This window comes from Pinus tabuliformis, chromosome 1_1 (assembly GCF_031772625.1).
Source record: "Pinus tabuliformis cultivar Carrire ecotype Pingquan chromosome 1_1, CPIR1, whole genome shotgun sequence".
Lineage (NCBI taxonomy): Eukaryota > Viridiplantae > Streptophyta > Pinopsida > Pinales > Pinaceae > Pinus > Pinus tabuliformis.
In genome coordinates this window covers 396,688,429-396,700,688 of record NC_142297.1, presented here as the reverse complement: position 1 = coordinate 396,700,688, position 12,260 = coordinate 396,688,429, and the positions used below count along the sequence as shown (strand labels likewise).

The 12,260-nt window shown below is 35.6% G+C and overlaps 1 pseudogene; it reads left to right on the top strand.

The window, feature by feature from the left end:
* Positions 1-3,633: 3,633 nt before the first annotated feature.
* LOC149213306 (dynamin-related protein 4C pseudogene) lies at positions 3,634-5,625 on the top strand (annotated as a pseudogene).
* Positions 5,626-12,260: the final 6,635 nt, after the last annotated feature.

The window sequence follows — 12,260 nt, the reverse complement described above, 5'->3', positions numbered from 1 at the left end:
ATTTTTAATGTTCACTGTTTTCTCTATGCTTCCATCCCAAGCTTCCTCTTCAATGAATTGAACATCCCTGCTGACAAAGAACTTCCTGGTAGATGGAATGTACAGCTTGTAGGCTTTGGATTCATCACTGTATCCAATGAAGATGCATTTCTCCCCTTTGCTGTCCAACTTCCTCCTTAGCTGATCTGGAATGTGTGCATAAGCCACACATCCAAAAACTCTCATGTGGGTGACTCCTTGCTTTCTCCCACTCCATGCCTCTTCTGGCACTTTGTTCATGACTGCCTTTGTAGGACACTTGTTCAAAATATACACTGCACAATGTACAGCTTCAACCCAATACTCATTTGGCAAATGATTTGCCTTCAACATGCTCCTTGCCATCTCCATGATGGTCCTGTTCTTCCTTTCAGCAACTCCATTTTGCTGTGGGGTGTACCGAGTTGTGAACTGTTTATGTATTCCATTTTCTCTACAGAACTTTAGGAATTCATTTGAGATATACTCACCTCCTCTATCAGTTCTCAATACTTTTATGTGCAGCCCGCTTTGGTTCTCCACAAGTGCTTTGAAATTTTGGAATTTCACAAACACTTCACTTTTGTTCTTGAGGAAATATATCCATGTCTTCCTTGTAAAATCATCAATGAATGTCAAGAAATATAGGCTGCCAGCTAATGATGGAGCTTGCATTGGTCCACACAAATCTGAGTGGATGATCTCTAAGGGTGCCTTTGCCCTTATGCTCTTACCTGATGGAAAACTTTCTCTATGTTGTTTTCCCAAAATGCAGCCTTCACATAGGCTGTCCGGTTTCTCTATCAATGGTAATACCTTTACCATTCCTTTTCTGCTCAATAAGTTTAGACCTCCAAAATTTAGATGCCCGAATCTCAAGTTCCATAACCAGTTTTCATCCTTTGGCACGCTTTGGAAGGCCTCTTGGGTGACTGCTGCAATTTCACCTTTGTTTTTCAAGTCTGCCCTGATCCGGAGAGGGAACATCCTGTTCCTTGTCATCTTCACTTCAGCAATGCATCTTTTGCTGGGTGGTATGTCCATGATGGTGCACACATCATTTACAAAGTAAACATTGTAACCCTTTTGGATAAGTTGTCCAACACTCAATAGGTTACATCTCATTTCGGGGACATAGTAGACATCTGCTATGGTTTTCCTTTCTCCTTTCTTTGTAAATATTTTTACCTCCCCTTTTCCCATAACAGACACTTTACTATCAGTTCCTAGTGTAACCTCTGATTTCAAGTTCTGATTTAAGGCTGAAAAGAGGGCTATATTCCCTGTCATATGGTTGCTGCAACCTGAGTCTAAAAACCAAATGTCTTCACTATGTGTTTCAGCCATGTTACAAGCTAACAGGACATTTCCTTGACTGCTGTTTTCTCTTGTAACATTTGCATTTTGTCTGCTGTTCATAGAATGCTGTTTCTTTCTACAATCACTAGCATAATGTCCATACTTTTTTGCAATAATAGCATTGAACATTAGATTTATCATACCTTTGTCCTTGAGCCTGATACTGATCTCTTTGTTGGCTGCTGCCTTGACCTTGGTTCTGATTTGGATTGTTGCCTCTTCCTTGTGCATTTGATGGGCTGTTCCTTCCACCTCTGTTCTGGCTTCTACCTCTTCCTCTTCGGTTTCCTCTTCCTTGACCTCTTCCTCTTCCAAAGGACATCTGGGTCTTGAAGGCTTGCTTAAGAGATGAGTTTTCATTCCTACTCAACCTCTGCTCATGAGTTATCAGTGATGCATGTAGCTCATCCACTGAATAGCTTGAGAGATCCTTTGTCTCTTCAATGGTGGTGACTATGGCATCAAACCTTGAGGGTAAGACCCTCAATATTTTCTCCACTATTCTTCTATCTTCAATTGTTTCTCCATGAGTTCTCATTTGTGTGATTACACCAATCACATGAGTGAAGAATGAGTCAATGTTATCTGACTCCTTCATGTTCAAGTTTTCAAAATCCTTTCTCAGCATTTGCAATTTTGCTGTCTTCACTCTCTCCATGCCTTGATAGGCTGTCTTGAGGGTTTGCCATGCATTGTGTGATGTTGTAGCTGCTGCTATCCTTGGGAATAAACTCTGGTCCACTGCTTGATACAACAAGACAATGGCCTTTGCATCCTTCTTCCTATTGAGCTTCAGCTGATCCTTCTCTCCCTCAGTTAATGCATTGAACTCAGTTTCATCTGCTCGTTCTTCAAACCCATATTCTACTAGTTCCCATATATCTTGAGAGATGAACAAAGCTCTCATGGTTATAGACCAGTAGTCATAGTTCTTCCCATTAAAGTGTAGGAGCTGGGTGTTGAACATACCCATGCTTGTGCTTGCCATTCCTTGCATCTTGAACTATGGTTTTAAATCCTTGACTGTGTTTTTTTTAAAAAACTCACTGTCTTCAGCAATAACAAGAGAAATGCTTTTGGGGAATACCTGAATCCTTCGTTGTTTGAGTCTTCTGTCTGCCTGAGAAGTTTTGCTGCAGCAACAACCTTCTCCCTTCAGCTTCTTTGTCTCCTACAAAGAGCCTAAGCCTTGCTCTGATACCACTGTTGGGTATTTTTAAATGGAGAAATTCCAAAACCAGAATAAAAATTCACCACAGAGACAATACTCTGTTTCTTCTGTCCAAGATCTTTTGCAGACAACCTCTTAAAACCAAAATGACTCACAAGACAACAGTACACAACCACAACATATTTCTATTAATTTAAAACTGAAACAATGATACAAATTCCATCCTCTGTGCAAAGAGGGATTCACAAAACCAACTCTGCTGCTCTCACAGATTTTCTGCTGTAGAAATTACAAAAAAAAAACTCTGTTCTTCAATACCTGAAATCAAAACATTTCAATTCCATTTCTATAACGCACTGCTGTGCAATTACAAAATGAGAAAAACACACTCACGTGCGTAGCCACTCCACTCACTACACTAAAAAAAAAAGCTACAACACATGGACTTTTTATGACTACGTATATGGAAAATATATATATGAAACAACATAAAAAAACATAAATCAAATCGTGCCCATAACTATATTAAATATATGGGACGCCCATAACCAATATTAAAGCCTCCACCTAAGAAAAACGTAACACATTAAACTCTAATTAATTCCTCCTACGGCGGTCAACCCATAAACATTTTACTCCACGTAAAAATCGATTTGACGTGGGCCTGTGCACCTTCCGGAGATCGACGGCGAAGATTTCGTGCCCAGATCACTTGGCTGATCCAACGAGGTTCGCACAACAACCTCGGGCAAAACAAACGAACTTTACTGTCCGGGGAAAATGGTTTTGGGTTCGTACAGCAGACGCGTGGCAGCAAGTGAATGTGTTCGGAGGGCTCCAAGGAAAAACAGCCTTTGCCAAAAGGCGGTGCGAACAAGATAGGTGGTTTTCGGGAATGGTTTTGTGTTGCCGTTTAATGCTCCCGTACGGCAGGTGAAATTAATATTTCAACAGCGAAGTCGTTCAAACTTCAAAGTAGAATCAATTTCGAAATTTTTTGGGGTTTAATACTTACGGAACTTAATCGTATTTCCCGTATTATTTTTGGTTGATGACCACAGTCATCAACTTTCGAGCCAACAGGAATGGCGCATTTGCAAATGTCTCAGATGCTCGACAACTTGCAGATGACGAGCCACGATGCACTAAACTTGAACCAGAGTTACAATGAACGCATTAGGCCACTGCTCGATGCTGTCGACACACTACGCAATCTTGGAGTAGTGAAAGAGGGTATCCGGCTCCCTAGTATTGTTGTTATTGGGGATCAGTCCTCCGGGAAGTCGAGTGTACTAGAATCTCTTGCAGGGATAAGCCTCCCAACGGGGCAAGGGATTTGTACGAGACTCCCGCTTATTATGATTATGAGATTACAAAACTGCAAGCCGGAGGAATGTGAGATTGTGATTGAATACAATGGAAAAAGGAGGAAAATTTTAGAAGCAGGGATTAAACAAACGCTGGATACAGTAACGGAAGAGATTGCACGAAGCCACAAGGGTATAAGTGATACGGCAGTGACACTTCATGTCAAGAAGACGGATGCTCCAGATTTGACCATGGTTGATCTACCCGGGATAACAAGGGTTGCTGTGCATGGGCAGCCAAGAGACATTTATGATCAGATAGCAAATATAATCAGACAATACATTACTCCCAAGGAGAGCATCATACTTAATGTGCTGTCCGCGACTGTAGATTTTCCGACCTGTGAGTCAATAAAAATGTCTCAGGATGTGGACCCACAAGGTGAAAGAACTTTGGCCGTGGTAACAAAAGTTGACAGAGCTCCTGAGGGTCTTTTGGAGAAAGTGACCAGGGATGCTGTCAATATTGGTCACGGTTATATTTGTGTGCGGAATAGAGTAGGGATTGAATCTAATGCACAAGCTAGACAAAGGGAAAGTGATCTGTTTAGAACAGATCCTCATCTTTCCAGCATTGATAAATCAATGGTTGGAATACCCATATTGGCAGAAAAGCTTATGCAAATCCAAGCAATGGGAATATGCAAGTGTCTTCCTGATATTGTCAAAAAGATTGATTCCACACTTTCCAGGAGGCAGGCAGAGATGGTTGCATTGCCTAGGCGTTTCTCTTCTTCTGCAGATGCGATGCTTGAGTTTATGAAAGAAATGGATGCCATCAAGGGTACGTTAAACATGATTACTATGGTGGGGGACTTTGGAGAGTTCGAGGATGAACCTGATATGCATTGCACTGCTTGCTTGAACAGGATGTTCAAAACCTATTCTCATGATCTGCTGAAAGCAAGCGCAATATCAGGAGAACATTTTCTATCCCAGGAATTAATGTTACTGGAAGAGGCACAGGGAATCACTCTTCCGAACTTTTTACCCCCTCCCGCTCTTGTAACTTTGCTGAAGTATCACATTGATTCTGTGTCTGAGACAAGTAGAGACTTAGCTAACAATGTCTGTGACTACCTGGACAAAGTCATCTGTCGCGTAATTGATGTTAAGACACAAAGCTATCCGAAGTTGCAGTCGGTATCAAGGAGAGCTTTTCAAGCTCTGATTGGGAGAAAGAAAAATGATTGCGTGAAGTATGTTGAAGATATGATGGAAATGGAGAAGCGGATAGTTCTCACAATGAATCCCAGTTTTGCTGAATCCTTCTTCAAGTTGCAAGAAAAGAAAAAAGAATTCATTACGGCCTTAAAAAACAACTCAAAGACAATTTGCATCGAAGGCATCGGAGAAATTAAATTGGACAAAGTGTCAAATATCAGCAGTGGCGACCTCGAGGCGGCGTTTGAGTTGAAGATTAGCCTCATTGCTTATTGGAATGTGGTAAGGCTGAGGCTGGCTGACCAGATTCCACTCCACCTGCGGTTCATGGTGCAAAAGTTGGTTGAAAGCGACATTGTCGCCGAGATTGTAAAGCATGTGGCTGGGCCAGGTTTAAATATGATGGAGCAGGTGCTTGAAGAAAGTTCAGTAATAGCGACCAAGAGAAAGAACCTCAATAACAGTGTTGAACGGTTGAGGCAGTCAAAATCTGCTCTGTCTAAACTCATTTGTAGCTCTCAGAAGCTCGGTATCAATGATGCATAAAGTATTATAAATGGTTAAATACTGCTGCTCAGAAGTCTGCATTGTGTGCATTTCCATTTTCATAGGTTTTGTCACTTCATCCAGTTCAGGTGTTGGTGAATTTCTGAAGTTGTTTACGAAGTTTCTCAGGACTATATACAAGTTATCTTTGAAGTTTCAAGATATCGTTATGGTTTTAAGTTAATTTCCATTTGGTTTAATATGCTTCATGGTTGAATCTTGGTGCTCATTATTCCGTGTTTTGGTGTTCATAGCTGTTCGTCACGTTAAGCAGCGCATGCGTAGAGATGAATTTGCAAATTATTTATGAAGTTTCTCGATATCAAAGTTTGAGATTCTTTTTAATTGATATACTAGTTAGTTATCAAGGTTTAAAGCGTGTCTCAAAACATTGTTTTAATTTATAATTTTGGTTTTAGGTCTTAACACGTTTTCTAACTCTTTGTTTTGGTTTTAGGTCTCAACACATCTTAAATTTTTAAGGTTAATACTGTGCTGTAAACTAGCTTGCATTTTGTGCATTTACATTCTTGAGATTGAATGCTGCTGTTCACTAATTTGCATTATTTGCATTAAGTTGAATAGTGCTGTTCGCTAATTTGCATTTTGTGCACTTACATTTTAATTGCCTTCTGTGACGTGAACAAGTTTCTCTGTAGATTCACAGGTGTGAATTGTTTTATGAAGCTTCAGAGTTACATACCATATTTTGATGCTCTTAATGTTTCTGATGTTTCGGTTAAACTTTATTTTCATTTGAAGTCTTTAACATATATTTTAGTATTCTGAATTGTTAAACATTACTATCCATTCATCAGCACTTCGGGCATTTGCATTTTCATCTCTTTTCGCCTGAACAATTTGATAGGTAAATAGATTTGTAAATTTGTTGTAGTTTCTAATGTTCTTATGTTTCAAAACATAATTATTCAGCATGTTTTGAAGATAACCCATATTACTGGTTATTGTTTTGAATTTCTGAGATGGTTTATTTTTCGTAAAAAGGGTTGTTTTGAATCTAGCTTGTTTTGAATCTCTAGGTTATTTTCAAGAGACTTACTATCCAGGTTCAGGGAATAGTTTTTTAAAATATAAATATATGATATACCAGGAAAGGGATAGACTTATTTCAAAGAAAAGCGTTGAAAAAGAGAACCAGGAGAAGGAGAGCAAATTAAAAAATATATAAAATAGCAAAACCTAAAACTAAAGATAAACAAAAGGAAAATATGAAAAAAGAGGAAAACAAAATTGAAAATGATCAAAGAAAACCAAAAAGATTAAAGTTAAACTGAAAAAATATCCAAACCCTATATCTAAAATCTTAAAAGAAACAAAGAATATTAAATATAGCTGCCACATCTAGGTGACTGGAAAGAGGAACTAAAACTGGTATCAGGTAACTTATTTTATAAATTATGTAGTTTTAGGTACTATTATCAGTAATTTTGTTTACTCTGAGTAGTGTATTTATTAGCGGCCACATCTAGGTGACTGGAAAGAGGAACTAAATTTGATATTAGGTAACTTATTTTATAAATTATGTAGTTTTAGGTACTATCAGTAATTTTGTTTACAAGCCACATCTAGGTGACTGGAAAGAGGAACTAAAATTGGTATCTGGTAACTTATTTTATAAATTATGTAGTTTTGGTACTATTATCAGTAATTTTGTTTACTCTGAGTAGTGTATTTTATTAGCTGCCACATCTAGGTGAGTGGAAAGAGGAACTAAAATTGGTATCAGGTAACTTATTTTATAAATTGTGTAGTTTTAGGTACTATTATCAGTAATTTTGTTTACTCTGAGTAGTATATTTTATTATATTAACGGAATGATAACATTTTATAATGGACCATAAATTTTTTTATATAACCCCATACATATTATAATGTTTAAATTTATTCTTTCAACAATTAAAACTAAATATAAAATAGAAATTCTAACAAAGTAATTTATGTTTATTAATATTATTTATTGTTTTTTATTAATTTAAAGTTAAGTTGATCAAATATTATATAACTAGAAATAAATATCACAAAAAACATTCACCAGTATTTAATGAAATTAATAATAATCAATAGTTGATGCAATTATTTATCTCCATTTTAGCTATTTTTTTGGTGTTATGGAAATTATTCTATCTAGATTGATTTGTTATATTAATTCTAAGAGAGGACACTTGTGTTAGATATATAAAAATATTAAATATAATAACACCAATTTTTGTTATCTTTATAATTTACAACAATTTCAATTATTTTTATAGTAACTTATTTTATATATGTTGAGTGTTAAGGAAATATACTTTAATATCATATCCTCTGTATCAAAACACATTTTTCTCTCATTGAAAACTTGACATCAATAACTTGTGTATAAGATGATTTTAAATATGGAAGGCAAGAGGTTTCTTAAAATTGTTTGCAACTCTAGTCAAAACACGTTAAATTCAAGTAAGGATGGCACAAGAATAAGGCCATTGGGAGATAGAGGAGATCATTTTGTAGAATAACAGTGTTAGTATTAAAGACATTGTTGCATCAAAATTTAATTATTATTAAATAGAGGGGTCATAAAAGTGTAAAAAAAACTACAATATTATATTTAAGGAGGCAATCAAACCAAATATTGAAAACTAGAAATATCTAGGCTTCTTTTGGAGTTATCTATAGAAGAAAATTTATATTTAAAAACAAGAACAAACTTTCATAATCTCCTTGTGAAACTAGGCATAACTGATAAATTCCAAAAACACCATGGGAGGAAAGTGTATGTAACCTTTGTAACACTAAGAGGGTTGATTATGAAAAACACTCTTAGATTTTCTAACTCATACTCATATTGGATCTGCATTTCTAACTATATGTGACACTGCCAACCTTGTTGTCCTTTTAACTTGACAAAACTATGTTGATCTTGAAATGCTTCTTTTAATGTTTTTCAAGCATAGAAATAAAATTCTAAAAAAATATGAGTAATCACTTTATGCCCTAGAAACATCCAAGATACCATATTCACCATCATCATCGCCATAATCATTATATATTAGTATAGGAAATTTACACCACATTATAGTTGACCACATAAACATAAATTATGAATAGGAATAGTAACATTATTTATTTTCATTATTGTTATTTTTGTCTTAAAAGCAAGTTGATTGAGGTTTGCTTCATGAATAATAAATTAATGTGCGAGAAACATCTTGCTTATAAAATTATTTAATGGCAATGACATTAGTAATATTTAGTTTCTAATATTAATCATTTTAACAATCAAAATAAATTATAGATAAGAATAGCAATAATGTACTATAGATTGATTTTTTTTCAAATGTTAGAGGGAAGAGAGTAAACCAACAAAACTTATTATTGCAAGTGTTCAATATTTATTTTTGAATTGTTTGAGTATATTAAATTGAAAAAAAAACATATAATTGATATTCCTAAATTATTTAATGGCAATGACATTAGTAATATTTAGTTTCTAATATTAATCATTTTAACAATCAAAATAAATGATAAATAAGAATAGCAATGAAGTAGTATAGATTGTTTTTTTCAAATGGGGAAGAGAGTAAACTATCTAAACTTATTATTGCAAGTGTTCAATATTTATTTTGAATTGTTTGAGTATATTATATTGAAAAAAACATATAATTGATATTCCTATAAAACTTAGATAGCTTACATCATGTTTATTATAATTAATATTTACATTTTTGTATTAAAACAAATTTTATTAGGATTTACTTTACACATAATAGATTGCATAAGAAATTTCTTACATATTATATATTATTGTAGTAAAAATAAACTAGCCTTTGCACGACATGTTGCAAAGGAAATGGAGTAAGGCATAAATTCAAGAAGAATCATGACATATAAAAATCATTGAAGATAAAAATTAGTAAAAAAAATGCAATTCAAAGCTAGATGATAAAGAGAAACCATTTATCTTATGTCAAATTTGACAAATTTTATATAACCTTTCGAACATAGATTGCCTTTTAATCTTCAAAGATGGTATTTCAAGTTCCAATAGTAAATATTTGATTGATTTTGAAAAGTACAAGTAGTAGATGACATAAACTAAATAAAATGATATTAATTCATGAACAATATGTGATAAAGGATTAAACATGAATATACGCAGAGGGTGATGATGAGAGTTAGCATTGACGTATTGGTTATTGTGATGGCTTGGGCGCAAGCGTCAAGGATAATCTCTCAAATCGGTCAGATATTTCCTCTATATTAGGGTCAATTTCTCTCCCTCCTTCTTGGCTCGTATCAGTCATCTATTTGACAGCTTCATGGGTTTCCTCCGATCGCCACAACCATTTTCAGTAAACGCGATGGTCGCAATCGCTATTCCGCCACTTATAACAACACTTAGTCCTTTCCGGATCGACGATGTGATGCGATGGTCGCAAATCACTATCGCGCCCTCAATAACAATAGTTGGTTCCTCCCAGATTGGCGATGCGATGCGATGGTCGCATAATCGCAATCGGCGAACTCCACAACACCTTTCACTTGGTTTGTTCAGATCGGTGATGCGACGCCTGCGATGCGATGTTGTTTCGCACTAATACGACATGAACCAATTTCAATAAAGTCCAATTAAGAAGATATCAGAAAATGCTATGTGTAAAAAGAGTTACCATAGAACTCTGATTCAAGCAAATTTCATCTAGCATCACCTTAGAACAAGAGATGAATTCATAATTTATAATCCGTAATAAAAACAATTGAATTGATGCACGTATACACAGATAAATCAACAGAAGACCATTAACTTGGATAGTTATATTAATTGATAAAGCCTTCTTGCCATTATCCTTTACAAAAGCAAGCTTTTACATAGAGTGGTTTAAAGCGTAAAGCTTTACTATAGTTTATCTATCAGCAATGTAAAATTTAGCATGTTTTATTCTCAATTCTACTCTATCTTAAACTAGAAAAGCACAGAAATTGCTAGCTAAAGGACCCCACTCCCTTGCCTGTAGATTTTATTTTTTGAATTTTTGGAATATGTTTGAAGACTTTTTCCCTCTAAGTCACATGCTCCTGCATCAGACTAGAGAGGACAAAATTCTTCATGGGCTCCTGTTCATGAGCTCGTCTACAGATTTGCCCAGTTTCCGTAGGCCGTCTTCTGTAACCCAAGTAGCTTCAGCGGTTCGCTGTCCCTTCCATTTTACCAAATAGTGGAAGTACTCTTGTCCCCTTGTCTTCTTATGCACCCTTTTGTCCATAATTCTTTCTTGTTGTAAATTCCTTGCTGTGGGTAACTGTTTTACTCAGTGAATCTCTTGAGTCTCCTGACCCTGTGCTATATCATCTGCAGTTTCATTCTCATACTTATACAAGTCTGCAACATTAAAAATTGGTGATATTCCCACATCAGGGGGTAATTCAATCTCATAAGCATTTGCAGAGAATTTCCTCAATATTTTGCACGGTCCAATTTTCTTGAATTTCAATTTATTGTACTCCCTCTTTGGAAATCTCTCCTTTTTGAGATGTGCTAAAACCAAATTCCCAACTTCAAAGATCACCTCTCTTCTCCTAATCTCTGCTCTGGTTTTGTACTTAATGTTGCTATCCTGCAGATGTTGCTTCACTTGTTCATGTATTCCCTGCATTTCTGAAGCAAAGTCTTCACCCTCTGCACTTCTCATTTCCTCTTTTCCCAAATTTCTTAATTCAAATATTCCTCTTGGGTGCATCCCATAAACAATATGGGATGGACTCTGTCTGGTGCTCATGTTAGGTGAGTCATTATATGCATACTAAACTTGTGCTAACACTTGATCCCATTTCTTTGGATGTTTTGCAGTAAGGCTCTTCAACAGATTGCCTAAACTTATGTTCACAACTTCAGTCTGTCCATCAGTTTGTGGATGATAGGCAGAACTGAAACTTAATTTAGTTCCCAACGTCTTCCATAGTGTTCTCCAAAAATGTCCAACAAATTTGGAATCCCTGTCTAAGATAATACTTTTGGGCAACCCATGCAATCTTACAATCTCCTTAAAAAACAAATTAGCAATGTGAGAAGCATCACTAGTTTTATAACATGGAATAAAGTGTGCCATTTTTGAAAATCTATCCACTACAACATAAATTGAATCATAACCTCTTTGTGTCTTTGGTAACCCCAACACAAAATCCATACTTACCATATCCCAAGGCCTATCTGGAATTGGTAATGGGATATACAAACCTGTGTTTTGGCTTCTTCCTTTTGCATATTGGCAGACTTTACAATTTCTTACATACTTCTCCACTTTAGATTTCATTTTCAGCCATAAATAAAATCTGTTTAGTTGTTAAAAAGTCTTCTATACACCAAAATGTCCTTTAAGTCTTCCACTATGTTTCTATTTGATTAAATTCTCTCTCATTGAACAGTTTGGTATGCACCGCTGATTTTTCTTAAATAACAGTGCATCCTGTAAGAAGTAATCCAACCATTTCCTTCTCTCCATCAAAACAGGGTTTTTACAAGCCTCAAATGCCTCTTTAAAATCTGAATCGGTCTCATATAATTCCTTAAGAAAATCAAAACCCAACACTTGGATTTGACTCTCTTGAAGCAATACATTTCTCCTACTTAAAGCATC